The sequence below is a fragment of the Narcine bancroftii genome, chromosome 5, assembly GCF_036971445.1.
Source record: "Narcine bancroftii isolate sNarBan1 chromosome 5, sNarBan1.hap1, whole genome shotgun sequence".
NCBI classification, from domain to species: Eukaryota; Metazoa; Chordata; class Chondrichthyes; order Torpediniformes; family Narcinidae; genus Narcine; species Narcine bancroftii.
Genome location: NC_091473.1, coordinates 241,175,105 through 241,190,286, shown reverse-complemented (window position 1 = coordinate 241,190,286; position 15,182 = coordinate 241,175,105).

Below are 15,182 nucleotides of genomic sequence, written 5' to 3'. Positions count from 1 at the left end.
TTGCTAAATATAAACAAAAATTGCAAGTGCTGGAAATTTGAAACAAGAACTGAAAATCCCAGAAATCTTTTGCAAAGATAAATCACATTAGTCTTCTTGGAGGTGAAAGATTCTTCATCACGCTCTGTATCTCTTTCCACAAATGCTCTCCAACCCACTGAATGCTTTGAGCAATTTCATGTTTGTGTTTGCTGAAGGTATGTCCTCTGATACTCCTTTGTGTTGGTAGACTAAAATCAAATAATTTATTCAAAAACAAAATTTGAGAGTGCTGGAAGTCTGAAGTAAAGTGGGAAAGTGCTCTAAATACTTAGCAAGTCAAGCAGCATCTGTGGAGAGTTAATATTGTAGCTTCATAAAGTCTGGCTCCACTTCTCGCCCAACCATTTCTCATTATAATGTAACATTGTGAGGGGCCAGCAAATTGATGTGTAACCTGGTCAGCTATATTTGAGCTCCTCCATTGGGCAGGGCATTTTATCACCTGAGTAGAAGATAACTGGAGTAACTGCTGATTAGTAAGTCGATTAGTGATGGAGCAGTGATGTGCTACATAGAGGACGGGGAACGGTTTGCTTCTACTTCCTTGGTATTAAACTTGGAAGGTGTTTTGGACACAAAATGTCCTTCAAATGTGAAAAAGTGGAACATTTACTTTGCCTTAACATTTGTAATTATTTAAGGGTTTGTTAATTGAAATAATTTCACATTTCCAGGAAAATATTAAATTATTTATCTCTGAATAGATTTTTTTTTAAAACTCTATCAGAGATATTTAAAAATAGTTTGAAGGCATTTGACAACAGGAAGCATTCAAAGGCCGTCATTGCTAAGACCCTGTTCCTCCTTGTGAGACACTTTGTGGATTTGGTCAGCATGAATGACATACCGCATCTAGAACAAGAAAGTCCATGTGAGCTCCAGGGATGGCAAATATGGACAATATTCACTGGGCAACATAATCTGATTGAATAATAAACTGAAACTGATGGCTTGAAGCCATTTTGAGAGGTATGGTGGAATCCAAACTGATGGCTTGAAGCCATTTTGAGAGGTATGGTGGAATCCAAACTGATGGCTTGAAGCCATTTTGAGAGGTATGGTGGAATCCAAACTGATGGCTTGAAGCCATTTTGAGAGGTATGGTGGAATCCAAACTGATGGCTTGAAGCCATTTTGAGAGGTATGGTGGAATCCAAACTGATGGCTTGAAGCCATTTTGAGAGGTATGGTGGAATCCAAGGATTACAAGCAGTTGGATGTCTGTGATTCTGAAGCTGCTGTACCTTTGAACCTAATGTCCTAACTATATTATACATTTTCATATTTCTCTTCTGAACATGTCTTTTATATTAATCTTAACTAAACTTTTCTAGAGTCCTCAGAAGGCTAAATCTGGGGTTCCTGTTTGACAATAAAGGTTCCAAAATATACCAATTCCATCAGTTCCTTAATAGAAAGTACATCTTAAGTATTTATATCTTGGTTTCAGTGTATTTGAAAGTTACTGGGAATAATAGTTCTTAAGGGGTTAATGCTGACTGTTTTGTGCCATTACAATCTTTCTAAAAAGAATCATTATATGAGTTGTGTGTATAAATATCTTAGTGAATTTCTCAAAGAAGGAGCATCCTGTTGTTACTGTAGGTCTGCATGGCCCACTTTCATAAAATCTTTAAATAAAAATGTAGATAAGGAAATAGATTTTGTTTTAAATCAACTTTTTAGCTGAATTTAAAAATGTCAAAAGTACTAAAATATTGAAGGTAGATAAAATGCTTTGAATTTCAATTTGATTAAATAAATAAAAGGAACCATATAACCATAACCATATAACCATATACAGCACAGAACAGGCCAGTTTGGCCCTACTAGTCCATGCCGGATCAAATCTCCACCCTCCTAGTCGCACTGACCAGCACCTGGCCCATACCCCTCCAATCCTCTCCCCTCCATGTAATTATCCAGTCTTTCCTTAAATGTAAATAACGTCCCTGCTTCAACCAGCTCCGATGGAAGCTTATTCCACATCCCTACCACCCTTTGCGTGAAGAAATTTCCCCTCATGTTCCCCTTATAATTTTCCCCCTGCAATCTCAAACCATGGCCTCTGGTTTGAATATCCCCCACTCTTAATTGAAAAAGCCTATCCACGTTGTCTCTCTTTGTCCCTTTTAAAATCTTGAACACCTCCATCAAATCCCCCCTTAATCTTTTACGCTCCAGAGAAAAAAGCCCCAGGCTGCTCAACCTTTCTCTGTAACTCAAACCCTGACATCCTGTCAACATTATCGTGAACCTTCTCTGCACTCTCTCTATTTTGTTTCTTCTTCTTTGGCTTGGCTTCGCGGACGAAGATTTATGGAGGGGGTAAAAGTCCACGTCAGCTGCAGGCTCGTTTGTGGCTGACAAGTCCGATGCGGGACAGGCAGACACGGTTGCAGCGGCTGCAGGGGAAAAATGGTTGGTTGGGGTTGGGTGTTGGGTTTTTCCTCCTTTGCCTTTTGTCAGTGAGGTGGGCTCTGCGGTGTTCTTCAAAGGAGGTTGCTGCCCGCCAAACTGTGAGGCGCCAACATGCACGGTTTGAGGCGATATCAGCCCACTGGCGGTGGTCAATGTGGCAGGCACCAAGAGATTTCTTTAGGCAGTCCTTGTACCTTTTCTTTGGTGCACCTCTGTCACGGTGGCCAGTGGAGAGCTCGCCATATAACACGATCTTAGGAAGGCGATGGTCCTCCATTCTGGAGACGTGACCCACCCAGCGCAGCTGGATCTTCAGCAGCGTGGACTCGATGCTGTCGACCTCTGCCATCTCGAGTACTTCGACGTTAGGGATGAAAGCGCTCCAATGGATGTTGAGGATGGAGCGGAGACAACGCTGGTGGAAGCGTTCTAGGAGCCATACGTGATGCCGGTAGAGGACCCATGATTCGGAGCCGAACAGGAGTGTGGGTATGACAACGGCTCTGTATACGCTTATCTTTGTGAGGTTTTTCAGTTGGTTGTTTTTCCAGACTCCAAAGGCGCTATTTGCCTTGGCGAGTCTGTTGTCTATCTCATTGTCGGTCCTTGCATCTGATGATATGGTGCAGCCGAGATAGGTAAACTGGTTGACCGTTTTGAGTTTTGTGTGCCCGATGGAGATGTGGGGGGGATGGTAGTCATGGTGGGGAGCTGGCTGATGGAGGACCTCAGTTTTCTTCAGGCTGACTTCCAGGCCAAACACTTTGGCAGTTTCCGCAAAGCAATGAGCTCTCTGAACTCTTCTCCATTAACAATGGCGTGAAGCAAGGCTGTGTTCTCGCACCAACCCTCTTTTCAATCTTCTTCAGCATGATGCTGAACCAAGCCATGAAAGACCCCAACAATGAAGACGCTGTTTACATCCGGTACCGTACGGATGGCAATCTCTTCAATCTGAGGCGCCTGCAAGCTCACACCAAGACACAAGAGAAACTTGTCCGTGAACTACTCTTTGCAGACGATGCCGCTTTAGTTGCCCATTCAGAGCCAGCTCTTCAGCGCATTTTGTTTATATCCTTCCTATAATTTGGTGACCAAAACTGCACACAGTATTCCAAATTTGGCCTCACCTATGCTTTGTACAATTTCATCATAACATCTGTTAGGTCTGCTTTGTTCATGAATGAGTGAGACAAACACCAGACTGAGTCGAAATCAGGGTTCTTTGTTCTTTATTACCGGATTGTAACACTTGCAACTAACCATGTTAGTCGGAGAATGCATTCTGCCGTTATCAGCAAAATGGTGATTTTTTATACCCTTGGATACGTGCTTAGAACATCATCATATCATTACTTGTCCAATGACTAAAACTGTTGCTATCCTTTCCCTGCTAGCTTCCTGCCTCTCAATCCATCAATGTCTCTCTTATCTTGTAAGTACAAGGATGCATTCACATCTTGTTACAGCCCTGTACAGGGTAACTCCTTACACATTCCCATCTCATGATGTTTTACCTTACACATCCCAACTCTTGAATTCAATACTCCAATTTATGAAAGCCAACATTCCAAATGCCTTCTTCACCACTCTATCTACCTGAGTATCAACTATGAGGGTACTATTTACCATAACTCTTAAATCCCTTTGTTGCTCTGCGCTCCTCAATTGTCTACCATTCAATGTATATGACCTATTTAGATTTGCCTTTCCAAAATGCAACACCACACTTATCCGTATTAAATTCCATCAGCCATTTCTCAGCCCACTCCTCTAGCTTTCCTATATCTCTTTTTAAAATACAGTAATCTTCCTCACTGTCCACAATACCATCAATCTTTGTATCATTTGCAAACTTACTTATCCAATTCACCACCCCTTCTTCCAGATCGTTAATATATATAACAAACAATAGTGGACCCAGGACTGATCCCTAAGGAACTCCACTAGTCACCGGCCTCCAATTTGACAATTTAAAATTTCCCCCATCTCCTCTGACTTTTCACATAGCCTACCCTCCCTATCTACAAGGGGTCCAATTTTATCCCTCACTAATCTTTTATTTTTAACGTACCTATAGAAACCCTTTGGATTTAATCTTACTCTGCCTGCCAAAGCCTCTTCGTCCCTCTTTTTGGCCTTTTTAATTTCTTTCAAGACTTTTTCTATACTCCTTGTAGTCCTCTTTCAATTTCTCATCACCCTGCTGTCTATACCTCTTGTACACCTCCCTCTTTCTCCTAACCAAATTTCTAATATTCCTTGAAAACCAAGGCTCCCCATGACTTCCAGCCTTTCCTTTGATCCTCACTGGGACATATCTACTCTGTACTCTCAAAATTTCTTCTTTGAATATTCTCCATTTTTCATTCACATCCTTTCCTGAAAAAATCATATCCCACTCAATACTCCCCAAATCCATTCTTATTCCTTCGAAATTTGCTTTTCTCCAATCCAGAACCTCAACTTTAGGCCCTTCTTTGCTCTTCCCTAAAACTACCCTAAATCTAATAGAGTTGTGATCACTAGACCCAATTTGTTCTCCAAGATTAACCTCAGACACCTGACCTATCTCGTTCCCTAATAGGAGAGCCAGTACTACACCGTCCCGAGTCGGTTCCTATACGTATTGATTAAGAAAACTATCTTGTACACATTTGACAAACTCTAGTCCATCCAGCCCTCTTACTGTATTGGTATCCCAATCAATGTGAGGCAAGTTAAAATCTCCCATGATCACTACCTTATGTTTATTACACATATTTGCTATCTCCTTACAAATTTGTCCTTCCAATTTTCTTGGCCCATTTGGTGGTCTATAATACACTCCTATTAGTGCCCTCATGCCTCCTCCACCCCTCAATTCCACCCAAACAGCCTCACTGGATTATCCCTCCAAACCATCCTGCCACCTCACGGCAGTAATGTCCTCCTTAACAAGCAGAGCAACTCCTTCCCCTTTTTTACCCCATGTTCTATCACATCTAAAACATTTGTATTCTGGAATATTTAGTTGCCAGTCCTGTCCCTCCTGTAACCAGGTCTCACTAATTGCCACAACATCGTGATTCCAAGTGCTAATCCATGCTCTATGCTCATCTACCTTGTTCACTATGCCTCTTGCATTAAAGTACGTGTATTTCAGAGAATGACCCTCACATATATATTCCCTTTTCTACCTTTTACCTTAATCTCCATCCTTCCTTTGTTATCTTTATCATTCTTAACTAGGTGGCCATGCACCCTAGACACTGCTCGCAAACTCTGCTCCCCACCCCCCTGCCAAACTAGTTTAAACCCTCCCCCACAGCTCTAGCAAATCTGCTTGCCAGGATATTGGTCCCCCTCCAGTTCAAGTGGAGTCCGTCCCTTTTGTACAGGTCTGACTTTCCCCAGAAGAGATCCCAATGATCCAAAAATCTTATCCCCTGCCCCCTGCACCAGCTCTTTAGCCATGCATTCATCCTGATAGCGCGTGGCACCAGCAGCATTCCAGAGATTACTACCTTAGAGGTCCTGTTTTTTAACTTCCTGCCTAATTCTATGTATTCTTGTTTCAGGACCTCATCCCCACTTCTAACTAAGTCGTTTGTCCCCACATGGACCACGACTTCTGGGTGCTCACCTTCCCCTTGCAGAATACTGTGAACTTGATCAGAGACATCCCTGACCCTAGCACCAGGGAGGCAACAGACCAACCTGGATCCCCGATCTCGTCCAACAAGCCTCCTATCTGTCCCTTTTACAAGTGAGTCCCCAACCACAATTACCCTGTTCTTATCCCTCCTTCCCTTCTGAGCCTCAGGGGCAGCCACTGTGCCAGAGACCTGACCCCTACAACTCGTCCCTGGTAGGCTGTTCCCCCCAGCAGTATCCAATGCCGAATACATGTTGCTAAGGGGCACTTCCACAGGGGTGCTCTGCACTGGCACTCTCCCTCCTTTCCTCACAGTCACCCAATTCCCTGACTCCTGCCTTCTAGGGGTGACTGTCTCCCTGTAACTCCTCTCTATCACTGCCTCTGCTTCCCTGATGATCCTCAGTTCATCCAATTGCAACTCACTTGGTTAAGCTGAAATAACTGCAAATGCATAGAGTGTACAGAAAAGGAACAGACTATTCAATTCAGTTGGTCTGTGCCAGTATTTCTGCACCCAACAAGCATTCTTCCAATGTATCTGACCCCATCTACACGCATTTCTTTTTCCATCATGAGTTTTCCCCTAAGCACTTCAGACTATTGGCCACAACATTCCAGGAGGAGATGTGCTTAATGTAGGAGGTAGGGGTATTGAGGATCGGAGGGACCTTAACATAGAAGTCCAAAGATCCCTGAAGGCAGTAGCACAGGTAGATATGTTAGTCAGAAAGGCATACAAGATGCTAGCTATCATTTGCCAGGGTAAGGAATACAAGAGCAGAGAAGTTATGGTATAGCTTTATAAAATTTTGGCAAGACCAATTCTGTAATATTTTGTCCAGTTTTAATTGCCACAATGTAGAAAGCGCATGAATTGCTGGAGAGGTTGCAGAGGAGATTTACCAGGATGTTACTTGGGTGTATGGAGAGAATGGATAGGCTGAGTTTGTTTCCCATAGAGCAGAGAATGCAGAAGGAGGACTTGTGTGACATGTATCGAAATGATGAGATAGCATTGACTGTGATCAAGCAGATTTCAGATTCATTACCAGAGTACATACATGATATCACATACCTGTGCCATGATAGATAAAGTAGAATGGATCCACGTCACCGCTCAGACAAGGGCTGATATGCTTCATCACCAGTTTTTCAAAACACTTCATCACTGTTGATGTAAGTGCTACTGGTCGATAGTCATTAAGGCAGGTTACTGCACTCTTCTTGGGCATGAGTACGATTGACACCTGTTTGGTGGGTACCAAGCCCTGCTGGAGTAAGATACTGATGATATCCATGAATACCTCTGTAAGTTGATTAGCACAGATCTTTAGTACTGAGCTGGATACTTTCCTCGAATTCACTCTCCCGAAGGCAGGACGCACGCCAGCCTCAGATACGGACAGGGTGGTTTTGTCAAAGGATGAGGGGCTGTGGAGGGATGATTATTTGCTGTTACTGTTATCAAATCAGGCGTAGAAAGCGCTGAGTTCCTCTGGGAGGGAAGCTTGGCTGTCAGCTACTTTATCAGATTTGGGTTCGTAACAGGTTATGGTGTTCAGGCCCTGCTGTCGGGTGTCCCTTTTTGTTTCCCTTTTCATCCAGAATCATTAATTCAGAGGTGTTTAAGCCTACTCAGAGGGCAAAAATTTAAGGAAAGGAGGAAGGGGTTTAGAGATTATATAAATTGTTTTTCAGAATTTTTGTCAGGAACACATCATAAAATTTGTTTTGTGGCAGTGTCACAGTGCAAACATACATATAAACCACCTTACAAAAAAAAAAGTGCATGAAAAGTTAAAGTTAGCAATATCTTTGGTTCATTAATCATTCAGGAATCTGATCGCAGAGGGGAAGAAGCTGCCCTTTGTCCCGTTGAGTGCTCATCTTTTGGCTCCTGTACCTTTTTCTCAATTGTAGCAGAGTGAAGAGGGCTGAGCCTGGGTGGCGGGTGTCCTTGAGGATAGAGGCTGCTTTCTTAAGACACTGCCTCTTTCAGATGTCCTCGATAGAGTGAAGTCTGGTGCCTTAAAGTCGCAGGCTGAGTTAACAACCTTCTGGAATTTTTTTCTTGTCCTGAGCATTGGCACTTTTGTAGCAGACAATGATCCAATAGCCACAACACACCTGTAGCTTTTGAGAGTCTTAGGTGGCATACAGAGTCTCCTTAAACACCTCACAAAGTATAACCGCCAGTGGTCAACACAGAGACTCCTGGACAGATCCTCGGAGCTGTTGACACCCAGGAATTTGAGGTTCTTGATCTCCACTACTGAGCCCTCAGTGAGGACTGGGTTGTGTTCCCCTGACTTCCTCCTGAAGTCCACAATCACCTCCTTGGTTTTGCTGACGTTGAGTGCAAGGTTGTTTTTGTTACAACATTCAACGAGCTGATCTATCTCCCTCCTGAACACTTCCTCATTGATGTTTGTGATTCTGCCGACAACTGTGGTGTCATTGGCGAACTTGTAGATGGCATTGGAATTGTGCCTGGCCACACCATCATGGGTGTATTAAGAATAGAGCAGTGGGCTAAGCACCATCCTTGGGGTGCACTTGTGTTGATAATCACTAAGGAGGAGACATTGTTTCCACTTCGAACTGACTGTGGACTTCTGATAAGAAAGTCAAGGATCCAGTTGCAGAGGGGGGCGGGGTACAGGTCTAGAGTCTGTAGCTTCTTGACCAGCCCTGAGGGAATAATGGCGTTGAAAGCCAACCTGTAGTCGATGAAGAGCAGCCATATGTATGAATTGCTGTTTTCGAGGTGATCCACAGCTGAGTGGAGAGCCAGCGATATTACATCTGCTCTGGAGTGATTGTGACAATAGGTGAATTGCAGTGGGTCCAGATCTTTGTTTAGGTACAAGTTAATTCTGCCCATGACCAGCCAGGTTGGTAGTAATTCTGGATTTGAATGCAAATATGAAAGGCATTCCGACCTCAAACCACAAAATGTAAGATTATGATGTATTTTACCCTGGCCTTGTTTGATTGGAAGCATTATTTTGTGTCAGGTCCTTGATTATCAAGTAGAGGGCTGCAAAATTTTCAGTGCTAAACAACTTATGCACAGAAACCCTGAAGTGACTGTAATTTTGCCTGAGTGTTGGTAGTTTTAGTCATGGAATTATGTATCATAGATAAAAGGCATTTCAGTATCCTCATCTATGCTGTCTATCAAGCACCATCTATTCACGTCCTATTTTACAGCACTCGGTCTATTGCCTCCTATGTCTTTCCTATCTCGATAATTACTATTGCCTCCTATGTCTTTCTTATCTCGATAATTACTATTGCCTGCTATGCCTTTCTTATCTTGATAATTACTGTCTATCAAGCACCATCTATTCACGTCCTATTTTACAGCACTCAGTCTATTGCCTCCTATGTCTTTCCTATCTCGATAATTACTATTGCCTCCTATGTCTTTCCTATCTCGATAATTACTATTGCCTCCTATGTCTTTCTTATCTCGATAATTACTACTGCCTGCTATGCCTTTCTTATCTTGATAATTACTGTCTATCAAGCACCATCTATTCACGTCCTATTTTACAGCACTCGGTCTATTGCCTCCTATGTCTTTCCTATCTCGATAATTACTATTGCCTCCTATGTCTTTCCTATCTCGATAATTACTATTGCCTCCTATGTCTTTCTTATCTCGATAATTACTATTGCCTCCTATGTCTTTCTTATCTTGATAATTACTGTCTATCAAGCACCATCTATTCACGTCCTATTTTACAGCACCCGGTCTATTGCCTCCGATGTCTTTCCTATCTCGATAATTACTATTGCCTCCTATGTCTTTCCTATCTCGATAATTACTATTGCCTCCTATGTCTTTCCTATCTCCATAATTACTATTGCCTCCTATGTCTTTCTTATCTCGATAATTACTATTGCCTCCTATGTCTTTCCTATCTCGATAATTACTATTGCCTCCTATGTCTTTCTTATCTCGATAATTACTATTGCCTGCTATGCCTTTCTTATCTTGATAATTACTGTCTATCAAGCACCATCTATTCACGTCCTATTTTACAGCACTCGGTCTATTGCCTCCTATGTCTTTCCTATCTCGATAATTACTATTGCCTCCTATGTCTTTCTTATCTCGATAATTACTATTGCCTGCTATGCCTTTCTTATCTTGATAATTACTGTCTATCAAGCACCATCTATTCACGTCCTATTTTACAGCACTCGGTCTATTGCCTCCTATGTCTTTCCTATCTCGATAATTACTATTGCCTCCTATGTCTTTCCTATCTCGATAATTACTATTGCCTCCTATGTCTTTCCTATCTCGATAATTACTATTGCCTCCTATGTCTTTCTTATCTCGATAATTACTATTGCCTGCTATGCCTTTCTTATCTTGATAATTGCTGTCTATCAAGCACCATCTATTCACGTCCTATTTTACAGCACTCGGTCTATTGCCTCCTATGTCTTTCCTATCTCGATAATTACTATTGCCTCCTATGTCTTTCTTATCTCGATAATTACTATTGCCTGCTATGCCTTTCTTATCTTGATAATTACTGTCTATCAAGCACCATCTATTCACGTCCTATTTTACAGCACTCGGTCTATTGCCTCCTATGTCTTTCCTATCTCGATAATTACTATTGCCTCCTATGTCTTTCTTATCTCGATAATTACTATTGCCTGCTATGCCTTTCTTATCTTGATAATTACTGTCTATCAAGCACCATCTATTCACGTCCTATTTTACAGCACTCGGTCTATTGCCTCCTATGTCTTTCCTATCTCGATAATTACTATTGCCTCCTATGTCTTTCTTATCTCGATAATTACTATTGCCTGCTATGCCTTTCTTATCTTGATAATTACTGTCTATCAAGCACCATCTATTCACGTCCTATTTTACAGCACTCGGTCTATTGCCTCCTATGTCTTTCCTATCTCGATAATTACTATTGCCTCCTATGTCTTTCCTATCTCGATAATTACTATTGCCTCCTATGTCTTTCTTATCTCGATAATTACTATTGCCTGCTATGCCTTTCTTATCTTGATAATTGCTGTCTATCAAGCACCATCTATTCACGTCCTATTTTACAGCACTCGGTCTATTGCCTCCTATGTCTTTCCTATCTCGATAATTACTATTGCCTCCTATGTCTTTCTTATCTCGATAATTACTATTGCCTGCTATGCCTTTCTTATCTTGATAATTACTGTCTATCAAGCACCATCTATTCACGTCCTATTTTACAGCACTCGGTCTATTGCCTCCTATGTCTTTCCTATCTCGATAATTACTATTGCCTCCTATGTCTTTCCTATCTCGATAATTACTATTGCCTCTTATGTCTTTCTTATCTCGATAATTACTATTGCCTGCTATGCCTTTCTTATCTTGATAATTGCTGTCTATCAAGCACCATCTATTCACGTCCTATTTTACAGCACTCAGTCTATTGCCACCTATGTCTTTCTTATCTCGATAATTACTATTGCCTGCTATGCCTTTCTTATCTTGATAATTGCTGTCTATCAAGCACCATCTATTCACGTCCTATTTTACAGCACTCGGTCTATTGCCTCCTATGTCTTTCTTATCTCGATAATTACTATTGCCTCCTATGTCTTTCCTATCTCGATAATTACTATTGCCTCCTATGTCTTTCCTATCTCGATAATTACTATTGCCTCCTATGTCTTTCTTATCTCGATAATTACTATTGCCTGCTATGCCTTTCTTATCTTGATAATTACTGTCTATCAAGCACCATCTATTCACGTCCTATTTTACAGCACTCGGTCTATTGCCTCCTATGTCTTTCCTATCTCGATAATTACTATTGCCTCCTATGTCTTTCCTATCTCGATAATTACTATTGCCTCCTATGTCTTTCCTATCTCGATAATTACTATTGCCTCCTATGTCTTTCCTATCTCGATAATTACTATTGCCTCCTATGTCTTTCTTATCTCGATAATTACTATTGCCTGCTATGCCTTTCTTATCTTGATAATTACTGTCTATCAAGCACCATCTATTCACGTCCTATTTTACAGCACTCGGTCTATTGCCTCCTATGTCTTTCCTATCTCGATAATTACTAATGCCTCCTATGTCTTTCCTATCTCGATAATTACTATTGCCTCCTATGTCTTTCTTATCTCGATAATTACTATTGCCTGCTATGCCTTTCTTATCTTGATAATTACTGTCTATCAAGCACCATCTATTCACGTCCTATTTTACAGCACTCGGTCTATTGCCTCCTATGTCTTTCCTATCTCGATAATTACTATTGCCTCCTATGTCTTTCTTATCTCGATAATTACTATTGCCTGCTATGTCTTTCGTATCTCGATAATTACTATTGCCTGCTATGCCTTTCTTATCTTGATAATTACTGTCTATCAAGCACCATCTATTCACGTCCTATTTTACAGCACTCGGTCTATTGCCTCCTATGTCTTTCCTATCTCGATAATTACTATTGCCTCCTATGTCTTTCTTATCTCGATAATTACTATTGCCTGCTATGCCTTTCTTATCTTGATAATTACTGTCTATCAAGCACCATCTATTCACGTCCTATTTTACAGCACTCGGTCTATTGCCTCCTATGTCTTTCCTATCTCGATAATTACTATTGCCTCCTATGTCTTTCCTATCTCGATAATTACTATTGCCTGCAATGCCTTTCTTATCTTGATAATTGCTGTCTATCAAGCACCATCTATTCACGTCCTATTTTACAGCACTCGGTCTATTGCCTCCTATGTCTTTCCTATCTCGATAATTACTATTGCCTCCTATGTCTTTCTTATCTCGATAATTACTATTGCCTGCTATGCCTTTCTTATCTTGATAATTACTGTCTATCAAGCACCATCTATTCACGTCCTATTTTACAGCACTCGGTCTATTGCCTCCTATGTCTTTCCTATCTCGATAATTACTATTGCCTCCTATGTCTTTCCTATCTCGATAATTACTATTGCCTCCTATGTCTTTCTTATCTCGATAATTACTATTGCCTGCTATGCCTTTCTTATCTTGATAATTGCTGTCTATCAAGCACCATCTATTCACGTCCTATTTTACAGCACTCGGTCTATTGCCTCCTATGTCTTTCCTATCTCGATAATTACTATTGCCTCCTATGTCTTTCTTATCTCGATAATTACTATTGCCTGCTATGCCTTTCTTATCTTGATAATTACTGTCTATCAAGCACCATCTATTCACGTCCTATTTTACAGCACTCGGTCTATTGCCTCCTATGTCTTTCCTATCTCGATAATTACTATTGCCTCCTATGTCTTTCTTATCTCGATAATTACTATTGCCTGCTATGCCTTTCTTATCTTGATAATTGCTGTCTATCAAGCACCATCTATTCACGTCCTATTTTACAGCACTCGGTCTATTGCCTCCTATGTCTTTCCTATCTCGATAATTACTATTGCCTCCTATGTCTTTCCTATCTCGATAATTACTATTGCCTCCTATGTCTTTCTTATCTCGATAATTACTATTGCCTGCTATGCCTTTCTTATCTTGATAATTACTGTCTATCAAGCACCATCTATTCACGTCCTATTTTACAGCACTCGGTCTATTGCCTCCTATGTCTTTCCTATCTCGATAATTACTATTGCCTCCTATGTCTTTCCTATCTCGATAATTACTATTGCCTCCTATGTCTTTCTTATCTCGATAATTACTATTGCCTGCTATGCCTTTCTTATCTTGATAATTACTGTCTATCAAGCACCATCTATTCACGTCCTATTTTACAGCACTCGGTCTATTGCCTCCTATGTCTATCCTATCTCGATAATTACTATTGCCTCCTATGTCTTTCCTATCTCGATAATTACTATTGCCTCCTATGTCTTTCTTATCTCGATAATTACTATTGCCTGCTATGCCTTTCTTATCTTGATAATTACTGTCTATCAAGCACCATCTATTCACGTCCTATTTTACAGCACTCGGTCTATTGCCTCCTATGTCTTTCCTATCTCGATAATTACTATTGCCTCCTATGTCTTTCTTATCTCGATAATTACTATTGCCTCCTATGTCTTTCTTATCTCGATAATTACTACTGCCTGCTATGCCTTTCTTATCTTGATAATTGCTGTCTATCAAGCACCATCTATTCACGTCCTATTTTACAGCACTCGGTCTATTGCCTCCTATGTCTTTCCTATCTCGATAATTACTATTGCCTCCTATGTCTTTCCTATCTCGATAATTACTATTGCCTCCTATGTCTTTCTTATCTCGATAATTACTATTGCCTCCTATGTCTTTCTTATCTCGATAATTACTACTGCCTGCTATGCCTTTCTTATCTTGATAATTACTGTCTATCAAGCACCATCTATTCACGTCCTATTTTACAGCACTCGGTCTATTGCCTCCTATGTCTTTCCTATCTCGATAATTACTATTGCCTCCTATGTCTTTCTTATCTCGATAATTACTATTGCCTGCTATGCCTTTCTTATCTTGATAATTACTGTCTATCAAGCACCATCTATTCACGTCCTATTTTACAGCACTCGGTCTATTGCCTCCTATGTCTTTCCTATCTCGATAATTACTATTGCCTCCTATGTCTTTCCTATCTCGATAATTACTATTTCCTCCTATGTCTTTCTTATCTCGATAATTACTATTGCCTGCTATGCCTTTCTTATCTTGATAATTACTGTCTATCAAGCACCATCTATTCACGTCCTATTTTACAGCACTCGGTCTATTGCCTCCTATGTCTTTCTTATCTCGATAATTACTATTGCCTCCTATGTCTTTCCTATCACGATAATTACTATTGCCTCCTATGTCTTTCTTATCTCGATAATTACTATTGCCTGCTATGCCTTTCTTATCTTGATAATTACTGTCCATCAAGCACCATCTATTCGCGTCCTATTTTACAGCACTCGGTCTATTGCCTCCTATGCCTTTCTTATCTCGATAATGACTTCCCACTCATCCAGACAGTGAATTCCAAACTCCAACCACTGGGTGAAAAAAAAACTCTTCCTTATCTCATCTCCAAACCCTTTC